The sequence below is a fragment of the Mustela erminea genome, chromosome X (genome assembly GCF_009829155.1).
Source record: "Mustela erminea isolate mMusErm1 chromosome X, mMusErm1.Pri, whole genome shotgun sequence".
In the NCBI taxonomy this organism is placed as follows: domain Eukaryota; kingdom Metazoa; phylum Chordata; class Mammalia; order Carnivora; family Mustelidae; genus Mustela; species Mustela erminea.
The window spans coordinates 16,118,551-16,145,937 of NC_045635.1; the positions used below are offsets into that span (position 1 = coordinate 16,118,551).

Here is a 27,387-nt window from a genome sequence, read left to right on the forward strand (position 1 = left end):
TTCAAACCCTTCTGGGTAAATACCAAGGAATGGACAATTTTAATTTTTATTTTCATTTACTTCTAAATTGTTTGAGACTTCTAGTAATGATCTACATTAATTTTATAACTGAAGTTAATGAAACACTTAGTAGTCCTATTTAATTAAATGGACTGAAAAATATACATGAACTTGTGAACCCAGCAGACCCACAGTGTGGGACAGAATGATTGCACTGGGTTTAGCATGGCAGTAATGGCTTAGGCAATTGCTCAGAAAGCACAGACTGTGCCTTACAATAGGTAATAAGGCACTCTGAGCACACTGATTTGATTTGTTAAATGTATTCTCTCAAACACACATTTAAATTAAATGATTATGAGCGGAATTGTTCTAGTACTGAGCTATTTATTATCTTACCGATCAGTTTTCACAGGAAACAAAACACCCAAGAAAGCAAACTTCCACTAAAAGAATTTCCCAAGATCATTGAGATCTTCACTTTTAATAGACAAGCAAATAGTTTTCCAAAGAAGAATCAGAAATAATGCAGAGACCAAACAGTCCCCTGGAAGTGCAGTGTGGTTCAGGTAATGATGTTTGACAGCAAAATAGGGAGGGAATGTGGCGCGGTGGCACTACCCATGGATGAGCCCACACTGCTCCGTTTTGCTGCCTTTTTTGATATTCTGAGAGAGTTGCTTTCAAACAGCACTGTTCCTCAGAGCTTTCCTTTTCACTTCATATCAATTTTGAGTCATCTTTTTTTTTTTTTCAGGTGGTAAAGCTAAATACCAGCATTGCCTTTTCTCTCTGCTTAGTGCAGGTGTATTTTTGCAGAGTTTATCCTTCTCTTCAGCAGAGTGAAGCAGGAGATGCATCAAAGGGAAAATAGCAAAGGTGCAAAGAGCAGGGGCAGAGGTGGGGTGAGGGGAACCAAGGCCCGGGCAGGAAACATGGAGGGGAAGTAAGATTACTGTGGGCTCAACTCTAGACACCAGGCATTATATTTCCTTTGCCCAGTTTAGTCTTCCCAAGACCCTGGCACCTAGGTATTATCTACATTTTACAGATGAGGGAAATGAGTTTCAGAGCACTTAAACACCTTGTCTAGGTCACACAGGAAGCATCAGGAGAATCTGCTGCAGATTCAAAATTCTAACCAAGGTGGACCTGGTCTCTAGTACACTGTCTTCCATTACGGCAGGCTGCTCTGGGGAAGAAGCTGAAGGCAGAGAGCTAGGTAAAGGAGATCTGCGGCTGGGCCTGTGCCAATGCCTCACCTAAAGGCATCTAAAGTCTGATGCTTTAAGAACACCATTGAGGTGAAACTGAACCAATCTGCAGAGCTGACCTGGCACCAAGGATGAGCATGCCACGTCTGCAAATAAAGGCAGAAGAAAACTCACACATACAGGTATATGCCACGTCCAATACTTCCTTTCTTAAATTCTTTTTTTTTTTAAAAAAGATTTTATTTATTTGACAGAGAGAGATCACAAGTAGGCAGAGAGGCAAGCAGAGAGAGAGAGAGAGAGGAGGAAGCAGGCTCCCTGCCGAGCAGAGAGCCCAATGCGGGACTCGATCCCAGAACCCTGAGATCATGACCTGAGCTGAAGGCAGAGGCTTAACCCACTGAGCCACCCAGGCGCCCCCCTTTCTTAAATTATTGATGCAACTAGATAGGGGCCGGTGGTTTAAGAAACATACGCAGGCAAATGGGAGAAGACAGCTTTCATTTCACAGAAGTTATTTAGTGCAGAATGACATGTCCGATTTTGAACACACCTTAGATGATATTGTACAGGTTAATGGAAAAGGGGTGGTGACTTCTAAGTCACTGCCAATGGCTCTCTTATTTCAAGGAACATTTGCCACAAAATTTAGATAAAAAATAATTTTGCCTATGGCATGTGCAGTGAATGTGACTTAGACCAACCATGGTTACTCATTGTGTGGTGCCTAGAGCATCCCGAGTCCACAAGCTGTCACCGGTCTGTGTTAAGTACAGGGATTGACAATAAGCACAGAGAAATGTCTGCAAAAATTTGACACTACTGTAATGTCATATGGTCAGTGGGCTTGCATTTTGTATGGTTTTACATTTTTTTCAAATAATTTATTTTCGTTGTATTTTATAAAGGTGCTGGTCTGTGGCAATAATAACTTGACAAGCAGTGATCTAGGTAACAGGTGAATTAAGAGGATATTAAGTTCATTTCTAGTGCATTTTAAACTGTAGGAACATGCTTGGCTTCTGTTTGAATTTTTTTCTTTCATTTTTCTTTTAATGGTTATTTTACTTTATTCTTTTAAGAAAAATGAGGGATCCTATACACTTTTTTGTTGATTGATTCAGTTTTCAGTGATATACAAGTACAGCCATGATGGGTAAATTGGTACTCTATGGGTGGCTCAGTGTGTTTCAGGAAAGGGAAGTAACAGCTCTGCACATATTCTAATGGACAGAGTCAGGATAGCTTTAATTTAAGAAATATAATAATACTTGCAAGGGAAACAAAATAAAAAAATAAACTATCAGGACTTCATCAAGATAAAAAGCTTCTGCACAGCAAAGGAAACAATCAACACAATGAAAAGGCAGCCCACAGAATGGGAGAAGATATTTGCAAATGACATATCTGATAAAGGGCTATATCCAAAATCTATTAAAAAAAACTTACCAAACCAACACCCAAAAACCAAATAACCCTAGTTAATAAATGGGCAGGAGACCTCAAGAGATATTTTTCCAAAGAAGACATACAGATGGAAAACAAACAAATGAAAAGAAACTCAACATCACTCACCATCAGGGAAATGCACATCAAAACTACAATGAGCTATCCCTTCACACCTGTCAGAATGGGTAAAATTAACCACACAGGAAACTACAGGCTGCAGAGAGAGGGGAACCCTCTTATACTGTTGGTGGGAATGCAAACTGCTGCAGCCACTCTGGAGAGCAACATGGAGGATCCTCAGAAAGTTAAAAATAGAGCTACCTTATGACCCAGCAATTTCACAACTCAGTATTTACCCAAAGGACACAAAAGTACAGATGACAAGGGAACACATGCACCCCGATGTTTACAGCAGCATTAATAATAGCCAAACTATGGAAAGACCCCCAAGTGTCCATCAACTGGTGAATGGATAAAGAAGTTGTGGTATGTACACACACACACACACACACACACACACACACACACACATACTGGAATACTGCTCAGGCATCAAAAAGAATGAAATCTTGCCATTCGCAACGATGTAGATGGAGCTAGAATGTATTATACTAAGTGAAATAAATCAATCAGAGAAAGACAAATACCATATGATTTCACTCATATGTGGAATTTAAGAAACAAAACAGATGAACATATGGGAAGGGAAAAAAAAGGAGAGGAAGCAAACCACAAGAGAGTTTTAACTATAGGGAACAAAGGGAACAAAGTGAGGGTAGCTTGAGGGGAGGTGGATGGGGGGATGGGCTAAATGAGTGACAGGGATTGAAGAGGGCACTTGTTGGGATGAGCCTTGGGTGTTATATGTAAATGATGAATTGCTAAATTCTACTCCTGAAACCAATATTATACTATACGTTAACTAACTCGAATTTAAATAAAAACTTGAAACAACAACAAAAAAACCTAAACAAAACACCCAACCCAGCCCAACCAAACCAACCAAAAAAAAAAGCTAAACTTTTCAACCCAGAAAATTCACAAGTTTTAAAAAGCTTTATTGTGGTGTAATGTGTATAGAATAAATTCAACTATTTTAAGGTTATAAAAAACAGAAAATAAAAATACTTTATAAAAGTAGAAAAAAAGGAAGTATAGTAATACTTGAATATTCTGACTCTTAAATATCTCTTTGTTAAATGCCTTGAATGTGTTAGTACATTTCCCTTAAATTTGTAAAATGATTTTTATTTTTATCTCAAGTCTGCCTATACATACTTCGTATTTACTTCTCTAATTTCTCATGTACCAATGAATGATCTCAGTTTCCACAAATTAGGCCCCTCTGCTGCTCAACTGTAATAGAGAATTTGATTTCAAATGTTTATTTCAACCCATAGCCAAGTGGTCCCTTATTAGGTTAAAAATCTTAGATGTTGTTCTAAAATATCTGCACCTCGAAGGGCCTAGCATCATCCATTTTTCTTTTCATAAAATTCTAGAATTCTTGGCTGCTGTGCCGTTCTGTCAGTGAGAGGGCCAATCCAGGGTGGAGGCTGAGGAAAATGGCTCACCCAAAGGCCACTGGGTCACAGCAAGCCCTGTGGTGGTTCTCCTCCAATTACGAAGATGCCTAGCAAGGCCATGGATCCTCTGCTAGTTCTACCTCTGGGCCATCTAAGGGACACGATACCCACTTCTTCTTTTAAAGGACTTTCTTTTATAAAGTTAGCAGCCTTTTGAGGAGGTCTCTCCCAAACTAGCTGAGGGGTTGAATGGGGTCTCTCTGGCTTTCTGTTTGTTATTACTGAAAGTAAGCAATCAGGTTCTCTGCATGGAGGAGTATTTCCTTTTTTTCTTTCTTTTCTTTTCTCTCTCTCTTTTTTAAAAAGATTTTATTTATTTATTTGAGAGAGGTAGAGAACATGCATGAGAAGGGGGAGGGGCAGAGGGAGAGACAGAGAATCTTAGGCAGACTCTGCACTGAGTGCAGAGTCCAACAGGGTGTTGGATCTCATGACCCTGAGGTCATGACCTGAACCAAAATCACGAGTTGGACACTTAACTGACTGAGCCACCCAGGCACCCCTGTAGGGGTATTTCTTGACCTGGAACCCATTGTAGGGCATTATCCAGAAGCCAGAGCCACCCCTTCTTAAATCCCCACTCACCTTTAATACTTGTCCCTGTCTGGTCTGAGGGGGGTGAGCCCTTCCCTTGTAAACCTATTAGTCTCTTCAGTGTTTTCTAACTAAACACCTGTGTTCCTGTCTTTTCTTTTCTTTCTTTCTTCCTAAGATTTATTTATTTATTTGACAGAGAGAGACAGTGAGAGAGGGAACACAAGCTGGGGGAGTGGGAGAGGGAGAAGCAGCCCTCCCGCTGAGCAGGGAGCCTGATGCAGGGCTGGATCCCAGGACCCTGGGATCATGATCTGACCTGAAGGCAGATGCTTAACGACTGAGCCAGCCAGGTGCCCCAACATGTATGTTTCTTAACTAAAAAAATTGATGATCAATTGACATGGAATCAACTTTTATCAGTGATAACAGCATTATTTCAAAATAGACATTTTTCTGAAAGTAGTATACGATTTATTTATTGTTTCTTATGAGTGATAACAGTCTAATTTTGCAGAGTATGTTTTCATTATAATCCTTTCTAACCAAATTTCTAGTCTCTATTAACCTTTTAATGATGCAATCATGGTAAATTTAAAGGACATGAGCAAATTAACTAATACTGTGGTACCTGTAGTGTTTTATAAATAGTTCAAACTGCTAAGAGTCCATGGACATATTTTTAAAAATTCTGGATAGGAACATATAAAACGTGATTATACAATGAACTCTCGTGACTCATCAGAATAAAGGACACAATTGTATAGAAGATGTATGTCAATCACTGGTCCCACTTTTAGTAGTCACAGCCCCCTAGTAAAACAGTTTCTGACCTTCAGCTTGTCATGTTTTATTTACAAGATCAGAGTGTGGCGTACTTAGCTAATATTGCTTCAGGGACTCTGGGATCTGAACACATGAAGCCACAGCACAAAGAATCTTTTCTTTTAACCAATGATCTCTGTACTTTCACTAAGTTTGCCTGGTGCTCAAAGCCATTGCGATTTCCATGGAATTTGTAAAACAAATCAATTCCATAATTTAAATCAGCAAAGAGGAAAAATGTGTGGTTAACATTGTGGGGATTCAAGTCAGATTAGAACATCTGTCTTTGTGAAAAAGCCCAGAGTAATGTTCCTTTCTTCTCATAATGAAAGGTCCAGCATATTAAAATCTAAATTCCTGAATTTCCTTGAACAATCCTTATATAGTGTGTAAATAATTGATTTCAAGGATTTATACAGTTAGACGATATATTTCTTGAGTTCAGCCAATATGCATCTAATAGTTCAGAGGTCTGAAAAACACTTAACATATAATGTGAAAATCATGTTTTGTTTAAGAGCAGAAAATATCAAAGCTGTCACCAAAGTATTTGTTAGCAGAAATAATTGGATATAAGGAGACTTTTTATCATGGCCTTTTCGAGGAGTTGCTTTCTGTGATCACTCTTAGAAGCTTCTACTGTGAGCATTGTTACTTTAAATGGGCTGCTTGCTATGTTTAGCTACAAGATGCCTGACAAAGAACAGTGTACACACTTCATAAACTCTTCATAAATTTATTATAAGCAATATCTACTTGCTGGTCTTTGAGCCATTACTTTCAAAATCAAGCTAAGACTCAAATGGAAGGTGAACATAGAGCCTCTGCAATTATTTTAAATGACTAATATATATCATGAGGAGCAGTTAATGAGAGTAAATGGAATAAACATTTGCTGGCAATATGATAGCTGCTTTTATCAAGGCAAGAAGTGGTTAAAATTTGAAGTTGCTTGGGATCTACTAAACCAGAGATGAGCAAGTGATGTCAAAATAAATCCACATTAAAAATTATTTTTACTATATTTTTTGTACGTATTATCTATCTTTTATACAAAATGTTATCAATGTTTTACAGTTGCTGTTAAGATGATATTCTAATAATAATAATAATAATAATAATATTCATTGACTACCCTTGTGCTGGGTACCACTGAGGATCTGATCTAATGCTTCACAAAGAGAATCTTTAACACATGACTGGGATCCCAGATTTAAGTGATCTAGGGAAGGGACTGGGTTCCTATTAAAATTAAAAATTCCATTAAGATTAATTTGGTAGTTCCAATAAATAACTTTACATATTATTGAGCTAATGTGGTCACAAATCACATATCATCTACCTCCACTGGTCTCTGCCCTTCAGGATCTTAAATATAATTGGGAAGACAAAATATACAGAACATGAAAAGTTAAATAATCATCCTAGACAGTGATCTAAGAGCCATCAAAAGGAAATACACGATTCAATATCAAATGATGCTTCCTGTTTCTGAACGGTGACATTTATTGCTGCATACAGAAGAGATCAAGCCAGGAAGCACACAGATGTTCAGAGGGGAGAGAGTGGGGAATGTGGCCTGAGGGGCATGGAGACAATGTCATGAGGGAGGCAAGGACTAGAGATGGCCCATTAGGGTGGGTGAACTTGGCAAAGATGGAAAGAAGAGCAAGTATGTCCAGCAGCTCTATGCTTTGAACCTGGGTTCTCAGTTCTATTTCTGCTTGATTTTACTCTGGTTATTGGTCTATCTATTCCTGTGGAATGGTCTGCTGACTGCTTAGCAAAATCTATATTCTTCTCTTCTTGATGGTCTAGAGTACATTTCCCACCATCCTTTGCATGTGGCTAATTTCTAGCTAACGAGAGGAAATGTATTCATAATCTGTAATTGCTTAACAAATTACCCTGAAACTTAGCAGCTATAAACAAGAGACATTTGCTATCTCGTAGTTCTTGAGGGTCAAGCAGTCAGGAGCATATTAATTAGGTGGTCTGACTCTGGCTTTCTTGCAAGGCTGCAGTGGAGTTATGGGTTGGGACTAAAGACATCTGAAGGCTTGCTCAAGGCTGGTTTCCAGTTCCAAGCTGGCTCACTCACATGGCTGTTGGTGGGAGGCCCATGGGCCTTTCCATGGGCATACACGAATGGCCTCTTAATATGGCAGCTAGCTTCCTTCAGAGTGAGTGAGTCAACAGAGTAAGACTCAGCTTTGGAAGTCACACACTGTTATTTCTGCAGTATCTTATTTGTTACATAGATCAACCCCCTTCAGTGTGGGAGGGGGCTACCCCTGATCATGACTACCAGGTAGCAGGGCTGGTCGGTGTTATCCTGGAGACTTGCTACCATGGAAACTGAGGCCTGCTACTTTCACACTGGGTACAGACAAGACTCCCAAGTGCCCCTTCAGTCTCTTTCCTCTTCTCTTCCCCTTCTGGCTGAAAGAGAATGACTTCCAGGGCAACCTGGGACTCACATGTTGAAGGCAGTAACGCCTCCATCAGCCTGGGTCTTGAATGACTGCATGGAGGACAACACCCTGTTGATCTGTTTACCTGCGGAGTACTAGTAAGTGAGCAAGAAATACAGTACCACTGTATTTGGGCCACTGTCCAGTTTCACATCTATCCGGTTTGGCAGTTAGTCCATCCTAACTAGTGAATTCCCATGGAGTGCATCTTTACAGTGTCGTCTACTGAAGCAAGGTCAAGCATCACAGCGTGGTGAGCCAGTGAGTCACTGTCTGTATTCTACCCATTTGTACTGTGGCACTTTTTCTTAGGCTTTTAAAATTTTTTCAGCGAGTATCTAACAAGTGTCTACCATGTGTCAGGGCTGGTTCTAGCTGCTAAGGGCACAGGTGTAACAAAGTATGTCTTTGCTTCATGGAGCTCTCATTCTAATGGATTTTCTAGTGAATGTCTCATGGCGAATGCACCAAACAAGTTTGCTAATGTCCTTCTGATTCAATGGGGGGCCTGCATCCTAGGGTTTGTGAGAATAAAATGGGATAATGACCATAAAGCAACTATCAATTTGCTGGCACTCAACCAATGTTAGCTACTGGGAACCCAGCTGGATTTAAGAAAAAAAGGATTCAGTAAAAATTTTCCCCCAGATAGATGAGACCTGGCATGTTGAAAATAGAAATGAAGAAATATCACTTCAGGTAGCAAAGGTCACGGATGGAAGCTGCAGGAGGGAGTCTGGAGTGATGGAAGGAACAAGGTTTCCACGTTCCATCTTAAAGCTAGCATCCTGAACGCACTATGAAAAAGATGACTTCTGAAGGAAGAGCCCACCTTAACTAAATAGCAGTTGTTTACCAAGAAGAAACAGTTATTGTTAAAATGTGTGTGTTCAGATTATTATGTAATAAAGTTTGTCAATTCCCGGCAGTTCAAACTTCCAGGTAAAGATTGCAATTTTCAAATATTAGCCATTTTTTGGTTTTGTACGTACAGGAAACCACTCAATTAATATCAAGACATTATCTTTGATAACGATCATTATATAGTAGTTGATTTATCTACTATAACTGAAACTCCCGGGCAAAGATTCAGTTTCAGTTTTCAAGTATTGACTTTATTCTCATGCTTGGGTATCTCAGCATCCCTGACTGGCCAGCAAAGAGAGAAAAAAGGATCTAATAAGGAGTTCTCAAGGGTGCATCTTTGTGGTAAAAGAAGCGATCTGGGTGCTGATGGTGGTGGAGGTAGCCCAACTGTGTTTCTCAAAAAGCAAAAACTGTACATGGAGAAAGGGTGAATTTTACTCGGTGAAAATGATACCTCCATAAACCCGATTTAAACAAAAGCCAAAACAAAGAACATCCCCTAGGACACAAAGTCTGAAGACGGTACAGAAGGAAATTAAAAAAACCCTTCATTTTATGAGTGAATCGGGAAAGAAAAGCTGCAGCATGGTAATCGAAATTCCCACAAAGCAGACTGCCCCCCCGCACCACACTTTAGCCCGTGCACACATGGCCCTGACTGGCGAGGCAACGCACAATACGAGGGCCCTCCGCTAGAACCTTCTGGGCGAGGGGAGACACACCACGGGGGCCGTGGTAAGGTCTGCTCAAACACCATCCCACAAAACACGATGTTTTCAAAATAGACATTTTGATTTCAAGACTCTTTTGGTCGTGACCGACAGAAATTCAGCTTCTGCCCGGGTCCTTGCCTTGCCCGCATCCTCAGGTCATTCAGGTCTCGACTCAAAGGTCCCCCGGCAGAAGGGCCTCCCTTGTCAGTCCTATTACTACAGACATCTCACTGCTTACTCAGATTTGCTTTTTTTTTTTTTTTTTAACCTTAGCATTTGTCCTTATGGGACAGTGCATTTTTTTTTTTTTTTTACATATATGTTAAAAATGGAGCATCCAGTCTAGGGCGAGGGGGATGAGGAATTCACAAATAGAGTTGGCGGTCGGCCCCGCGGGACTGTAAGGGGCGGAAGGGCAGAGGGCTTTGTCCTCTTAACTTCCACCACCTCAGCCCCCGAGCAGGAGGGCTTGGTATACAGTGGATGCTCCGGAAGTGTTTGTAGAATAAAGCCAAAAGGAAAATCAACTGGCGTCTGAATCTAAAATCATAGCAAAACAGAGGAGTAACTAGCATGAGGGACCCACGTCCCTTTCGTTCTCTCAATGTTGCCCATCATGGCGCCTTTGATGCTTCAGCTTACCTCGTCTCAACAGCACATCCAGAAGGTGAAGGGTTCCTCTCTCTCTCTCTCTGTCTCTGCTCCGGGCCGCAGCTGCGGTGCATCTCATTTGTCACTCTCTGATCCTGCTTGCTCTGCCCGTTGTGGAGCTGTCGCCCCAGTTTTAGTCATGACGCTTCCAGGCCCCGCAGCGCACGCTGTCGGAGCCGAGCCTCTGACCCGCCTGGGTCGCCTCAGCGTTGCTGCGCATGCCCACTCCCAGGGTGCACCTCCTCGCGGGCGGACCACCCAGCCTGCTGGCGCTTGCTTTGCTTGTGCAGAGAAAGAGCTGGAGGGACCCTCACGGGTAGCCCTTGACCAATGACTGACAGTCCAGGAGTAGCCAACTCTCCAGTCTCTGTGCTCCCGATGGGGACCACTCTGAGGTGTGTCCTGCACTCTCCCCAGAGCATCCTCAGGATGGAGGCCAAGTTACCCTCCCTGGGGCTCTGCTGGCTGCCGCACCCCTGCTTGCTCTTCTTTCCTTCCCAGGCCTCCTTCTGACCGGCCTGCTTGGGAATACCTCCTCGTAAAACACTTTCACGTGGATTCTCATCTCAGGGTTTACATCTGGGAAACCCAATCTACAGCAAGCTTCATCTGGGCCCTTAGCTCCTCACCATTTGTCGTAAATTGGTTTTTCTTCCTTTTATTTATTTTTTTAATGAAAGTAGGCATCTTTTCACAGATTCATGTCTTTCCTCCACACACGTGCACTACAGAAATGTTTACTTGTTTTTTTTTTTAAAGATTTTATTTATGTATTTGACAGAGATCACAAGTAGAAAGAGAGTCAGGCAGGGGTTGTGGGGGGGGGGCGTGAAGCATGCTCCCTGCCAAGCAGAGAACCCAACGTGGGGCTCGATCCCAGAATCCTGGGATCATGACTGGAGCCGAAAGCAGAGGCTTTAACCCACTGAGCCATCCAGGCGCCCCTAATTATTTGTTTTTAATATGTTCCTATTCATAAAGTTCCTTCCCATTGTCCCTATTTTAGCTCGGGATCCTTTCAGGGTTTCTCAAATATGCTGCTAATTTTCCCAAGTTGTTTACTGGTAGTGGCTTGTCTATCTACTTGTCTGTAATTCGGCATGTTAGAGAAACATCACTTGTTTTTTTCCATACTTTTTGTCTCTATCTCTTCTATAGAAGGGTGCTTGCTCAAGCTATCTCAAGGTCATGCTTGACTTGACCTTAATTTAACATATTATTAATCATACCACTTTTTCCCAGTTTACATCTCCAAAATACAGAAATGTAAAAGAGGGAATACAATGAAGCCACCAGAACACCCACCCAGTGGTGTATTTACTTCTTAACTATTTTCTAAAACATTATTTCATTCAGTTCAATTTGGTGAAACTTTTAGTAATTATCAGATGAATTTATATATACACCATGATGGACAGTAAAATAAGTCATGAGTATCTTTGATTTGATTCAGCCTCAGCTAACATAAACATGGAAACCAGAGGCTTGGAGCTGCAAATAGCTGTATGTGGAAAAACCTGGGGACAAAGGTTCCGACGCTGACACAAGCACTTTGACAATGTATTTCATTGGATTTACCATAACCCTTTGCTTAGACAGATAAGGAAGAAATTTAGCAAATATTTACTTACCAGTTTTCACAACCTTAAAGCTAAATCTTGACTTCTATATATTGTCAGTGTAAAGGTGAACTTCTAAGGCTATTTACTAAGAAAGACCAAAGAGCATTTCTATACTCTTGCAATGTTGGTTTTACTAACTCTAAAAACCGTTGACTTGTAACTCTGAGATGGAATGTTTATGACAGGAAACTGCCTGTTAGAACGTTTGGAGTAGAAAATTGTACTTGTTTGCTTCAACTTGTAAACTACATTTTCCCTAGATGGTTGATTTTACTCCTCAAATCTTTGATAATTGATCTGCCATTTTTGACCTCACCGATTCAGCTCTAATTAACTCGACAAGTAAAAAGGAGATTGTGCAATTAGCTTGAAGAAAGGCCTTAGCTGAAGGCATTCCTCGGGAAAAGTGATTCCGCCAACAAAATAAGTGACTTCACAGAAGAACGTTAAAATACGAATACAAATCACAGCACTCTACAAAAGCCCCAAACCGGAAACTATCCAAATAGTGCATGACGATGGTAGTTTGAATATACTGTGGCGTAATCACACAGTGGATTATTCCACGGAAATGAGAATGAATAAACTACAGAGACAATAGCATAGCTGGAGCTCATAAATAAAATGTTGAGAGAAAGAAGCCAGACAAAGACAACATATGATTTGCTTTCATTCATTTAAAGTTCAAAAACAGGCAAAAATAATTTATAGTGACAGGGGAGTGTTTATCTTGGGGCAGTCATGCCCGAGAGCGGGCACACCAAGCCTATTCTGGAGAGCTGCTATTTCTCTATTTCTTGAATTTTAGGTCTATTCGAGTATTTTTCTAAACACTACCCTACAATCAATATTTTTAAAACCCTGTGTAATATGAAATCTCTATTTTCAATAGCATTTTCTCTACTTCGCAAATGAATTTGGTTAGTTGTTCAGATCCAGGAAAAATGCTAGACACTGGGAACGTTAAGGTGAGAAAGAGACTGTCCTCAAGATCTCAAGATATGATGAGGGAGTGGCTCTGACACGGGGTGCATGACATAAGGAGAGGGTTCTCAGATGGTGGAGGTGGGTACCTCTCTCATTCTGGAGATGGGAGGGGTCATAGAAGGCTTCCAGTAAGAGGAGATGCTTGAGCCACCTCTTAAAGATTTTATAGGCATTAGCCAGGCAGGGAAGGGTGCAAAGAAGGATCTCAGAGGGAGGAATTCTCAATGGGTAAATCATAAAAGAACGTGCCCATAATTGGTATGGTGTGAGTGCAGCATACAAATAAAGTAGCAAAGAATAAGCAGGGGCCTGATCCCTGTGCTCTTGAGCTAGGGGAGTTTGGACTTTATTCTGGGATCAATAGGAAGTCATTGAAAGGTTTTAAGCAAGGGGATGCTGTGACTGTTGTGGTCCTGTTTGTATTTCGTCAGTTTTACAGAGATATAATTAACAGATACACTTGAAATACATTTAGGGTACAATGTGGTGATTTGATATATGTATACTATGTATACATTGTGAAAGAACTCCCACAATTGAGTTAACGAGCACATCTATCACCTCATGTATTTACCTTTTTTTTTTTTTTTTTGGTGAGAACACTCTATTTCGGCATATACTTCAAAATTGCTGAGACTAGATTTTAAATGTATGTTCTTTCCACAAAAAGAAAAAAAAGATAATTATGTGACATGATAGAGGTGGAAGCTAACGCTTTGGTGGTAATCTTATTGCAACATATAAATGTGTCACATCAATGCACTGTAGATCTTAAACTTACACAATGTTATGTGTCAATTACATCTCAATAAAAAATCCACACAATAAGGTATTATCAACTTTAGTCACCATTCTGTACATTAAACACTCAGACATTTTCCATCTTATAACCGAAAGTTTGTACACTTTTACCAACCTCACCTCATTTCTCCCCCAGCTCCCGGCCTCTGGCCACCACCATTCTACTCTTTGTTTCTATGAGTTTGACATTTTATTTTTACTTTTTTTTTTAGAATTCACTTATAAATGATACATGCAGTGTTTGACTTTTCTCTGACTGGCTTATTTCATTTTGCATAATGCCCTCTAGTTTCACCTGTGTTGCAAATTACAAGATATATGTATCACATCTTCTTTATCCATCGACAGACACTTTGGCTTTTTCTATACCTTGGCTATTATATATAATACTTCAATGAACATGGAGGGCAGATATCTCTTCAAGATAATGATTTATTTTTTTCTTTGAATATATACCCCAAAGTGGGCTTGCTGGATCACATGGTGGTTCTATTTTTAAATTCTTGAGGCATCTCCATAATGTTTTCCACAGTAGCTGCACCAATTTACCTTCCCACCAACAGAGTACAAGTATTCTTTTTTCTCCACAGTCTTGCCAACACTAATCTCTTGTCATTTTGATAATAGCCATCCTAACAGGTGTGAAGTTATAATTCATAATGATTTTGAGTTGCATTTCCCTAATGACTGGTGATGTTGAATACCTTTTCGTATACCTGTTGCCATCTGTATATCTTCTTTGGAAAAACGTCTATTCAGGTCCTTTGTCCATTTTTAAATTTGGATTATTTGTTGGCTTGTGGTTATTATTGTTTTGCTTTTGAGTTGTAGGAGCTTATTGTATATTTTTATATTAACCCTTTATTGGATATGTGGTTTGCAACTATGTTCTCACATTCCATAGGTTGCCTTTTTGTTTTGTTGATGGTTTCCTTTGCTGTGCAAAAGCTTTTTTGTTTGATGTAGTCCAACTTATTTTTGCTTTTGTTACCTTTGACATCGGATTCAAAAAATCATTGCCAAGACCAATGTCAAGGAGCTTTTCCCCTATGTTTTCTTATAGGAGTTTTAATGGTTTTAGGTCTTATGTCCAAGTCTGTAATCGATTTTGAGTTGATTTTTGTGTATGGTATAAGACAGGGGTCCAGTTTTCCCAGGATTATTTATTGAAGACACTATCCTTTCCATACTGTATGTTCTTGGCACTTTTGTTGAAAATTAATTGACCATATATGGGTATATTGCTCAGTCGGCTAAGCATTTGACTTAATTTCCACTCAGGTCATGATCTCAAAGTCATGAGATTCAGCTCCACATTGGGCTCCCTGCTCAGTGAGTAGTCTGCTTCTCTTCTTCTCCCTCTTCCTCTGCCCCTCTCCTTGCACATGCTCCCCCACCCTAAAATCAATCAATCAATCAATCAATCAACCAATCAATCTTAAAAAAGATTTTATGCATAGGTATACTTCTGGGCTCACAGTTCTGTTCCACTGATCTATGTGCCTGTCTTTAATGCCAATGTTGCTTCAGTTATTATAGCTTTGTAATATAGCTTGGAATTTGGAAATGTTATGGATGCCTCCAGCTTTGCCTTTCTAAGATTGCATTAGTTACTTGTGATCTTTTGTGGTTCTATACACATTTTCTATTTCTGTGAAAAATGCCACTGGAATTTTGATCATGATTGCATTGAATCTATAGATGGCTTTGGAGAGTATGGACATTTTAATAGAATTAATTCTTCCAGTTCATGAACACAGAATAGTCTTCCATTTATTTGTTTCCTTTTCAATTTCTTTCATCATTGTCTTATAGTTTTCAATGTACAGATCTTTTGTCTTGGTTAAATTTATCCCTAAATATTTTATTCCTTTTGATGCTACTGTAAATGGGATTGTTTTCTTAATTTCCCTTCAGTAGTTCATTGTTAGTGTATAGGAATGCAACACGTTTTTCTCTGTTGATCTTATATCCTGCAACTTTGCTAAATTCATTTATTAGTTCATGTGTTTTTTTTTTTTTGGTGTGGAATTTTTAGGATTTTCTATATATAAAATCATGTCATCTGCAAACAGAGACAATTTTACTTCTTCCTTTCCAATTTAGATGCTTTTTATTTCCTTTTCTTGTTTAATTGTTCTTGTTTGGACTTGAAGTACTATGTTGAATAAAAATGGTGAAAATAGGCATGCCTGTTTTGTTCTTGATCTTAGCGGAAAAACTTTCATCTTTCCACTATCATGTATGATGTTAGCTGTGGGCTTGTCATGTGTGGCTTTTATTATGTTGAGGTATGTTCCATCTAAACCTAATTTGTTGAGGTTTTTTTTTTTTTTTTTTTTTTGGATGTCACTCTAAGTTTTATTGGCTTTCATCCCCGTTGTTGGTTCTTTTTTTTTTTTTTAATTTTTTATTTTTTATAAACATATGTTTTTATCCCCAGAGGCAGACAAACCATAAGTGACTCTTAATCTCACAAAACAAACTGAGGTTTTTTTTTTTTTTTTATCAAGAAAGGGTGTTGAATTTTGTCAAATGCTTTTTCTGCATCTGTTGAGGCAGTCATAAGATTTTTATCTTTCATTTTGTTAATGTGACATATCATATTCACTGTGTGTATGTTGAACTGTCCTTGCATCCCAGGAATAAGCCTCATTTGATCATGGTGTATGAGCCTTGGAATGTACTGTCGCATTCAGTTTGCTAATATTTTGTTGAGGATTTTCATATCAATGTTCAATACGGATAGTGACCTATAATTTTATTTTCTTGTAGTGGCCTTGTATGACTTTGGTATCAGGGTACTGCTGACCTGGTAAGAGTCTGGAAGGGTTCCATCCTTTTCAATTTCGTGTTGGTATTTTTGAATGATCATCCTGGCTGGTGTGGGAAACCTGCTGGGTTCTCCCAGCTGGGTAGGCGAACCTGTACAGATAGAACAGTAACAACAAAAATAAACAAAAATATAAACACAAGATCTGGGGTGTAACAGGGTATCTAGGGTGAGGCAGGGAAAGATTGGAAGTGGATATTTAGAGTCCTGTATAATAGGAAAGCACCACTCCTGGACCCTATCAAAGATATTAGCAGTCCAAATAAGCCCACTGGTGGCCACTCAATACCACAGTGTTGCAACAGTCCTTTTGCTTTGCCTTAAACCCATAATCATTTACTGAAATGTATCCATGGGAGTTTTCATTGCACAATTCTCCCATAGATGTTTCCAAAAATTCTGGCCATTGGAGCTGTGAATAATTTTAGTTGTCTTCAGTGTCTTCAGTTTCAGGTTCCTAGCCCACGAAGCTGTGATTCAGTAGAGATGCGCTGAACACCTCAGGAGCCAACAAAAGCATGTCATCAAGGGTTTGCCCGCCTTCCAGTTCAGTGGGTGAAGTATCAACCCACAAAGCCAGGACTGTGAGTCCAGAAGGCTTGGAATCTGTCTAATTATCTTTGTTTCAACAGTACTTACTAAGTTGTTATCTGCCAATAAATATCTAGACGAAGGTGACTCCTGCTTCAAATAGGAGAGGAAGGGCAGAATAGGGAAAACTTCTTACCCAAAAGCAATGTTAGAATTTACAGTTGGGTGCTCTCCTCATCATATTTATCAAAGTGTTTTTTTGTTTTTTTTTTAACAGCAAAACAAAGACTAACCCGCAGGGTTTTAGCTAGGCACAATAAAGCAAAACAGAAATTATGGTTTTGAAATCCAAGGCAAATGATGTTTTGACTTTAAAGCTTTTGCTTACTTCTACAGGAAAAAAAAGTACTGAAAAATTAGAGGGGAAAGAAGCATTCCCTAGGTGTTAGAGGAGGCATAAAATAGCCCTTCTAAGATGCTTTGTTCCTCCGAACCCCAGACACTCCATATGCTTTATAAACGAAGAACTTCTGCTCATTTTTAGTATACCAAAAGTGAAACCTGCATGGAGAAGTGTGGCATGAATCAATGTCTGAGAAGATAGCCCATGAAGCCATTTTTAACCAAGCTTTGAATGTAAGTCAGTGCTTAGTATGCAGGATGAGAAACGCTCCATGACTTAAAGAAGTTGATTCACAGTGTGGAATTCTGGAGCTAGATGTTTATTGACAGATGACATCTGGCTAAGTACTACCGGAATGAAGAATGAGACTGATTCCAAGCCTCCTGGACTCACAACCCAGGCTTGGTGGGCTGACACTTGACCCACTGATCTGGAAGGCAGGCAAGTACTTGATGCCATGACAGTAGGATGTCATGTTCTCCCACCTCCTCTCCTCCACGTGTGTGCCCAGCCTGGATATATCCTGCCAATCTTGGGGTTAGAGCTTCAGTTGGTAACCCTGATTGGCAAAGTATTAACTATGTAACTGGAATTGCAACATCTGTGCAATTGTTTTGTCTTTCCCAAACTCATTTTCTAAATTAGTTTATCCTTGCAAAATGGAATATTTAATGTTTCTGAAGTCTTCAAAAGATGATGCTGTATATTTAATGTTTCTGAAGTGTTCAAAAGATGATGCTGGAGATTTAAAATTGACATTTTCTACAACTCCTTCATTGCAACACATTTTCTTCTTGATCATTACAAAATAAAGCCATGAGTGATCCAAACTATCTGAGCAGAATAACGTTTCCCTTGGATGCACGCGGACTAGAATTTAGGATTGTGCCACCTGGCACACAGTAGGCCCCCAAAATGTAAAGTATCCCAGACTTCCCAACACCCAAATGAGCATAGAGTACCTCATGAAAGAAGTTCAGTCTCCTGGTCTCACAGATCCACATGAGGCCATGGTAGTGTTGGGTGGCTGGCATGGCCCACACCTTTGGGTGAGCTAGCCAACAGGCCTGCCTCCAGAGGAATTAGGATGGGAAAGTTTTGTCCCCTCCTTCCAGTGGTGAGCCAGCTTATCATTCCATCTTTGACAAATGGAGTTGAAAAATGGAAGCAATCTGAGTGTTTAAAAGTAACAGAGGAGAATTTCTTCCCACCAGGATTAAGGGTGTGGACAGGGCAATAAGCAGTAATTTTCTGAGCATTTCAAGAAGCCAAGGGAACCGCTTAAGCTTGGAGTCATAAGTCTGGAGCCAAAAGATGTTGGTTCAAGGCAGAGGAATGCTGCAGGCAGGAAACTAGGGTGAGGGTGGGGTGGGGGAGGGGGTGTACAACAGATGGGAAAACTGTAAGAGGTGGAGGTATTTACAAGACTGGGGGTGAAGGGATCTGATCCTTGGACAACTTGCAGATTTAAAGTTTATGATATTTTTGTCTGTGAATTAACTCTCTCAGTAGCTTGGAAATGAAGAGGCATTTTCTGGGAGCTGGGCACCTGTCTGGAGAAAGTAAAGCATAAGCTAGACTCCTTCTCCCACAAAAATAACCCAGACCTCTGGGCGCCAGAGGATCAGCAAAGCCAGGGTTACACTGGTAAACAGTTTCAGCCCTTGAAAAGGAGTTCTGAATTTTGGTGTTTTTCTTAAAACAGATGCACTATTTCTAAGCCATTTGCCCCAGCTTTACTATTTGACCTAAATCAATCTTCTAGCTTTTGGGGATCTCAGCCATTCTCTTCATCTATAGAACAGACTTACTGGCTCATCTTGAAGAGATTCAGACGGGATGAATAATTGCCTTGAAAAAACAGAAGCAATGACTCATCATTCTAAAAATCCATACTGCTTGGCATTTACAGCACTCCTACTCTGTATCGTAGGAGATGAAAAAAGAATTTGCTGTTGGTGCCCTCTGAAGAATGAATCTTCTTCCCATCTCTGCAAGAGGAGGTGCATTATCAGTGGAGAGGCCACTTCAGACAAAAACCTCCAGTTCTTTCAAGGATGCCAGGAACAGGAAGTACACATCAATACAGGCTTGAAGTCTTGGGCCCATGGGAATCTGCCTTTGGGTACAATGCTAGGGATCACGAAAGGCTCTGGTAGCAGGACCGTGGGTAGGATCCACAGGGTTTGCTTTCTGTTCCTTATACTTGGCCTGTCTTCAGGTTCTTCCCAGAAGCCAGAGAGATTGGCAGAATTAAAAAAGCAAGAGAAAAGGCAAAGAGGTTAGAACTTGGGTCTTAAAGGGATCCATTTAGGACACAGTGCCTCAACCAGGTCACAGGGACTTCTCCATACTTTAGTTGTGGTGGAGAAAGGTCCGTAGAGAAAAGGAAAAGAGGTGGACCTCAAATGGGCGTTTGCAGCAGAAACCGACTAGCTGTGCAACAGATCTTCTTCTTCTTCTTCTCCTAGCCCCTTACTAGACTACATTTCCCAGCCTCCTCTGCAGTTAGGTCATGCCATGTGACTGAGTTCTGGCCAATGCAATGTGGGTAGAAAAGCCACATATGTCACTTCCACGTCTGGGCTTTTTGAAACCTCCTGTGTAAGCAATTTCTGTTACTCTCTTTTTCTCTCCTTCTATTTTACCCCTCCCCACCATCTGCTGATCAAATTGGTGCTCAGAGTAATCTTGGAAGCCACATTTTGAAGATTTTTAGAGTCTTTTCTGCTTCAGATCCTGAATGATGGTGAGGACAGAGGCCCCCACCCCGACTTCCTGTACTGACTGTACTTTTTATGATTAAGAAATAAACTTCTGTGTTTTAAAGCCATCCAGATCATGGGGTTGATCTAGTATAAGAACTAGCTTGAACTTAATGAGGGCAGAATTCAACACAATAGAAGAAACACTTCTGTATAGTTGTTGAAATTATTATTCACATTTCCTTGTACACCTGTTTAGATTTTTTCCCCTAGTTTTCCACTGTGATGACATCATTTTAAAGACTTATGGCTCCCCAGGAAGACGGGATTTCAGACACAGGCTAGGCCCAGAGCCTAAGCACCTGAAGAATGGGCAGAGTTCCTTTGAGCACAGAAACATGCCAGAAAGAAAGAAGACAAAAGGTGACCTCATTTCTCCTGATTACTGAGATGTGGGAAGAAAGGGTGGTAACTTCTTAAATTTTTTAAAAAGATCATTCCCCATTCCCAACTGAAGCGGCCTATGTTTAGAAAGTCTGAGAAACATATATTTTTAAAAAGGTCTTTTAAAAGGTACGTAATTAGAAACATATGATCTTGACGGATCTTCTCCAAAATTAGGCTGATATTTAGTACTGAGGCTTTGTATTGGATTCCCAGAGAGTTTTTGGAATATAGTATATTTCTACATCTCACACCACCTGTGACAAGCTGGAGTCCACAGCTCTGAACCGTGGGATTCAGACTCACTTGTCCATCCTGCTTCAGGGAGCCAGCAGGTCAAGGCCAGCTGCTATGAACGGCATCAGCAGCTACCCAAGGCATCTATAGCCCTTTTGGAACTTCTCCAGGCCACTGAGATTGGTCTGTCATACCTCCTCATCCGTTTTCTTGGTTTCTTGATCACTTTTAAATTTAATTTCTCAGTTACCACTCTCTCCCTAGACCTCTTGGGTTGGTCATTGACTATGCTCCTGGCCTCTGGCACGATCCTAAGATAATGCTCAATTGTCAGCTAATATTCAACTGTCCAAGCCAGAACATGGACTGGCTGGTAGGGATATTTCTACGTGGTCACAGCAGAACATATGGCAGCGATTCTGGTTACCATAAGCTTGAAGAGCATGGTCAGGCTGTGCGACCCGAGCTACACTGCAGTGCACAGGACGCTTGTTGTTTACAGATAGGCCCAGGTCTCAATTTTGGCCCCTAACTTTAGCCGGCAGCCATCACCCGCCTTTACCGATGCTATTACAGATGAGCAGAGCCGCAGTTCAAGTGTCCCGTGTGAAGCTTTACCATGCATTGCTGTAGCAGATGCCCCTGATGCCCTGCCCATATCACCTTGGTGCTGCTGCTTTTCACTGTGAACACCTGTGACTCCCTGCCCGAGGGCACGTTTTATGGTTGCAAGGCAAACACAGTCTGAAATGCTGAAGGGTTAATGAGCCCCAAAGTAGCCTGCAACCCACAACTATTGTGGACGTGGTGGTGAAGTGCCCCAGCTTCCTTAACCCTCAAGGGGACGGACTCTGAAGCATATTTTACATGGTTGTCTAGAGTTTCCCAGTAGGACTGAACTCCGGTTGCCCACAGTGGCAACTGGCTTGTTAACACACCATTAACTTGCTCTCTTCCCTTGTTTCTCTCACTTCCCTACCCTCCCAGTGGTGCTTCCTGGGATCCACCTTCCAAATAAACCCCTCACATCCAAATCCTTGTCTCAGGGTCTGCTTACAGAAGTACCCAAACTGAGAAATCTGTTCTTTTCGAATCATACGATGAAGCAGAGAAATTACCCCCAAAAAGTTAGCAAAAGAAGGAAGAAGTAATGACAGAGCCTACCTATGTCTTCCATTGGTCTTCCATGGACTAAACAGTGGAGCTCCATGACAGAGATGATTTATTATTCTAGACTTGTGCTGTCCAATATGGCAGCCCTTAGCCACACGTGGCCGCTGAGCACTTGAGATGTAGCTAGAGCAACTTAGGAAATAAATTTAAAATTTTATTTCATTTTAATTAGCTTACATTTAAACAGCCACACATGACTAGTGGCTACTTCCCTGGACAGTACAGATCATGGAACACTGTCATCATTGCAAGAAAGTTCTACTGGGCAGCACTGGTGTGGAAAACTTTTTCTGTAAAGGGCCAGATAGCATTTTAGACGTTGTTAGTTATAGGATCTCCAATACAACTACTCAACTCTGCTCTTGTAGTGTGAAAGTAGCCACAGACAACATGTAAATGAATGAGCACAGCTGTGTCCCAAAAGAACTTTATGGACCCTGAAATTTGAATTTCATGCAGTTTTCACACATCACGATATATATTATTCTTCCTTTGATTTTTTTTCTCCCCAACTGTTTAAATGTATAAAACCATTCTTATTTAATGGCACTGTGCAAAGGGTGGTGAGGCATTGTTTTCTGGCCCTTATTCTAGATAACAGGATTGTTAACCATTACGGAGGGAATTATTATTAAGATGCCCCAATAACACAATGCAGATGTGACATCATTGACCAAAACATCAAAGAAGCCGATCACTCTGAATTAAATCAGCCTTTGAAGACAAAGCTCAGTTCAGACTGTGTACCACTGTCGGCTGAAGTCAGCAAAGAGAAATTTTTTTCTAATATTTCCAAGGTTCCTTCCATGGTGCTCACAGAGTCATCAGGGCTGTTCTTGAGAAAGCCAAGGAAGCCCAGGGTTTCCTGTTTCACTCCCCTTGCCCATTTTGCTTCTCACAGCACTCTCCTCACACAGAGGAACACCGCGGTGTTCTCTGACCTCTTAGTTCCCATTCATTTGCCTTGTCTGCTCTATTTCTTTCTCTACCACCTGCCCTTGCCACAAAGATCAATACTTAGGCCTGGCAAAGATTCCCTCAAAGCTTTCAAATGGCTCCCAGCATGATAAAAGGTTACTTTTCAAAAGCACAGTGTTCTCAGAATATGAGGCCATCAAAACAGCTAATTTAATCTTGAGACACCAGGACTTAAAGAAATGTTATCTGTACACCACAGACAATTCTTTATTTTTGAGACCTGTTTCGGAGCCAGCTGAAAGCAAGCTGGGGAGGCGATGGGAGTGGGACCGGGAGTGTTTCCAGCTGGACAATTTAACACAACAGTTCTTCACTGTAACTCAGCAGAGAATTGGCCACATCAAGCTAAAGGATCAAAAATGAGGTACCTGGCAGGGATCAATAAAGCAGTAGGGGAGAACCGCTTCTGGAAAAGACCAAGCTATCTGCTCAGTCAGCTCTCAAGAGCTCCCAGAAGAAATGATGGGCACTGACATTTTGTCAGCTCTGCCAACAGAACCCAGAAACCCAGCTGGTGCCTCTGATGTTAGCTCTTGCTGCAGAGTCAAAGGTCTTGAGGCAAGGAGAAGCAGGCTTTTTTGCTTCCTTCTAAAAAATGATGCATGGTGTTCTAGCAAAAAAAAAAAAAAAAAAAAGAAAAAGAAAAAAGAAAAAGTAAAAGTAATATCCTCTTCAGCTGGGGTTTAAAGCAGCCCCTGAAAGCTCTTTGTAATCAATAATATAGATCTCATTACGGGGCCTGCATTAAAGAGGTAGGAGCTATGTTAACTTGACAACTTCCTTGTGGGAAGAACAAGCAGAACTTGGCCACGTGTGCGCTTGTCTCTCTCACGCCCAATACGCACACTCCAGCAGCCCGAGTGGGGAGCCCGGGCAGAGAGTACTTGACCCATCATGACGCTACCGCTCACGTCTCACAGCCATGCTGTGCTTCTTTGCGAGGTGGGGAAACAGGGCCTCAAGGAGGCCGATTTGGCCGAGTCTCTGTGTAAATGGGTGGGAGAAGCAGGCTGCGATCCGAGTCTTACTCCCGACTGCACACCAGCCCCGGGCTACTCTTCCACGCAGGGGGACAGATTCTACTGTGGGCAGTGCTGCAGAGCAGGCCTGATTTGGGCCATGGGCAGACCCAGAGAGCCCAGCCTGCGTGTTCCTCAACTCAAGATTCAAAACGTTACAGAGTCCATAAACTAAGGATGTTGCTTTCTTTGAAGCCCTTACCAAGGCCAGATGCCTGGAGTGGCTGCTCTCTTAGGGCTAGCCAATGGGTTTACCCCGTCCACGTGCAAATGAGACCCCCTAGTCCCAGACCAGCCACAGTTTTTTTCCTCCTCTCCCTCCAATCTCTCTCTCTCTCTTTTTTTAAGATTTTATTCATTCATTTGACAGAGAGAGAGATCACAAGTAGGCAGAAAGGCAGGCAGGGAGAGAGGGTGGAAGCAGGCTCCCTGCTGAGCAGAGAGCCCGATGCGGGACTCGATCCCAGGACCCTGAGATCATGACCCGAGCCGAAGGCAGCGGCTTAACCCACTGAGTCACCCAGGCGCCCCTCCCTCCAATTTCTTATAAATCCTGTCGAGGACTTCTCGGCTCTGTCCACCAACAGATTTCCTCACACGTAAGAAAATAATCTGCATGCAAAAGAATGAAATATCTCTGGGTTTTTCTTCAATATAGGTAAACCATGCCATATACAGTGGGACACTACATGCTCTAGAAGTAGGTAGTGTTTAAATTTTTTTTACCCTGAACACATTTTTTTTTTTTTTTTTGGAAATTGAATTTATTGGAGTACCTGGGTGGCTCAGTCATTGGGCGTCTGCCTTCGGCTCAGGTCAGGATTCTGGGGTCCTGGGATCGAGCTCCACATTGGGCTCCCTGCCCAGCGGGAGCCTGCATCTCCCTCTCCCATTCCCTCTGCTTGTGTTCCCTCTCTCGTTGTGTCTCTCTCTGTCAAATAAATAAAATCTTAAAAAAAATTGAACTTATTATTTTGAGATAATTGCTGATTCAAATGCATTGCATGAAATAATACAGAAATCCTGTGTGCCCTTCACCTAATTTCCTTGATGGTGTTTCTTCCAAAACTACAGTACAGTTGTGTGCACCTTTTAAAAATAATTTTCTTTTTTTCACATGGTGTTGATTGGATATACCTGAACATAGTGGAAGGATTCCCTTCATCTTGTTAAGTATCACATCCATCACCTCACGTATTTATCTTTTTTCTTTCTTGGTGAGGGCATGTACGTTCTCCTCTTTTGGTGAATCGCAGTTGTAGGATACAGTGTTGTCAGTGACAGTTACCGTGTCTCACATTTGATCCTCAGATTTCATTTTATAGCTGAAAGTTTGTATCCTTTGACCAACCTCTCCCTATTTCCCTCATCCCCCAGCCCCTGGAAACCACTTTTCTATTCCATTCCTATGAGTTTGATGTTTCTTAGACTGCACACATAAGTGATGTCAAGTAGTATCTATCTCTCTCTGCCTGACTTCACCTGATACCCTGGAGGTCCATCCATGTTGTCATAAATGGCAGGATTTCCTTCTTTCTGTATTAACTTTTATAGTAAATGAAAAAAGGGTTTCATCATCAGGGGAGGAAAGAGACAAGGGGGCAACTGGGGGTGAAGAGGAGGTGGCAAGGATGGGACTGCTTCCTTCCGGAAAGAAGAAGAGAGCCCGGAAGTAAGGAGAGTTGAGAAAAGATGGAGACCGTGGGTCAGTCACTGCGCTCTGCCCCACAGCTTCCTGCCACTGTGCACCAGGCGCATGCTCTGCTCCAGGAGCAGGGAAGAGAGGGGTATTTTATTTCATTCCCATTGGGGAAATGAGAGTCTTCCCCCCCGCCGGACAGAAACATGAATGGGATTGTACTTCTGGTGCACTATCTTTGCCAACTTTCTTTTCTGGTCTTCCCTCCACATCCTAGCTCATGGATGAGTTCATGTAACCATATCAAGCCCAGCAGGGAGACACGTGGCTGACTAACTTTATGCCACTAAGCTGTTTATTACTCTCAGTTATCTTCTAAACTATATCTCAAAAAGAAAGAAAGAAAGAAAGAAAGAAGAAAGAAAGAAGAAAAGAAAGGCCTACTTTCTGTGATTTCCTTTTCTTCTTCATCTTCAAACGGAATATTTCATTAACTTCCTTTATCATTGCAATATAAGAGGAACCAAAGATAATGCAGCAGCAATTTCTATTTTAATTTTCAAAGAAGACATGCTTCTCTGTATCATTTGCTCATCTTTAGTCCTAAAGCAAGAAAACATTTTAAAAGACCATAATGGATAACTTTCCTTTCAGATACAACTTCATGTATTACTCATCTCTGATAGCATTTTCTTAGAGTTTATAAGGCATGTAAATATCCCCTCTTGGTACATAAATATGCTGAATAAATATTCCCTCTTATAGGAGGGTCACACTGGATAAGAGTATGTCAAGAAGCTTTATTCTGATCTATTTTTGTGGATTTATTCTACATATTCTACATTCATTTTAATGTGATCATTCCCCTGTGGTTGAAAATAGGATATGCTTGCTCTTCCTAGAATGGAGGGACACTAAAATAAATTTGACTTAAATAGATCCACCTGAAAAAATGCACTAAGCTATCCAGGGTTAGCACCATAAGAATGAGATTTTGGAACAAATCATACTACATACCTTTTTTCTACTAAAATCTAATACAGATGAGATAATAGGAGACATCAGGGCATTCCACCCCAGGTTCCAGAAATATCACTCTTGCTCAATAATCACGAGTACAGGAACCCATCCTCATCTTCACTCATCCCAATTTGCCTTTCTCCAGCTCAGGCACATGGTCACCCACAGCACTGGGGTGGTGGGAGGCACAATTTCATTTTGGATTGAGGGGGTAAAGGGAAAGCACAAGACTCAGGGCAACTATCTTACTTTGTATTATCTTGTGAGTAACTCTGTTGTGAATGCCCAAATTAAGGTTTTGAATCCACCCTTTTTAAAAAAAGTATTATTATGTTCAATTAGCCAGTGAATGCACTCTTCTTAACCATGGCCTGGAGCTTATAGACAAATTAAAGGGAAATAAGGAGAAAATAGTTATATCATTAGGACTACATTGGACTGTACATAATAGTAACTTTTTATAATGTAAGAAAAATAGTAACTCTAGAAGCAGCAGAGCAAGGTATCTCCAGGGACACAGGTTTCTTTTATCTCTCCATTCTGCCCTCCTTGGTCTGTAGCTGCCATCTTGAAGGCTGCAAGATGGCTGCTCCACCTGCAGACATCATGTCCCCATTCCAGGGAGGAAGAATGTGAAGGGTGAAGGGAAAGGCACTGAGTTCGCCCCTTTCCATCAGAAGAG

At 41.1% G+C, this 27,387-nt stretch overlaps 1 long non-coding RNA gene across 1 annotated transcript in view; it reads right to left on the minus strand.

Annotated features, from left to right (window-relative positions):
- Window positions 1-27,387, minus strand: part of LOC116583566 — a 58,341-nt gene that overhangs the window by 12,893 nt on the left and 18,061 nt on the right. The window contains exon 2 of the long non-coding RNA XR_004282784.1: window positions 16,536-16,648. This is a non-coding gene — a long non-coding RNA (uncharacterized LOC116583566). The remainder of the gene's footprint in view (window positions 1-16,535; window positions 16,649-27,387) is intronic.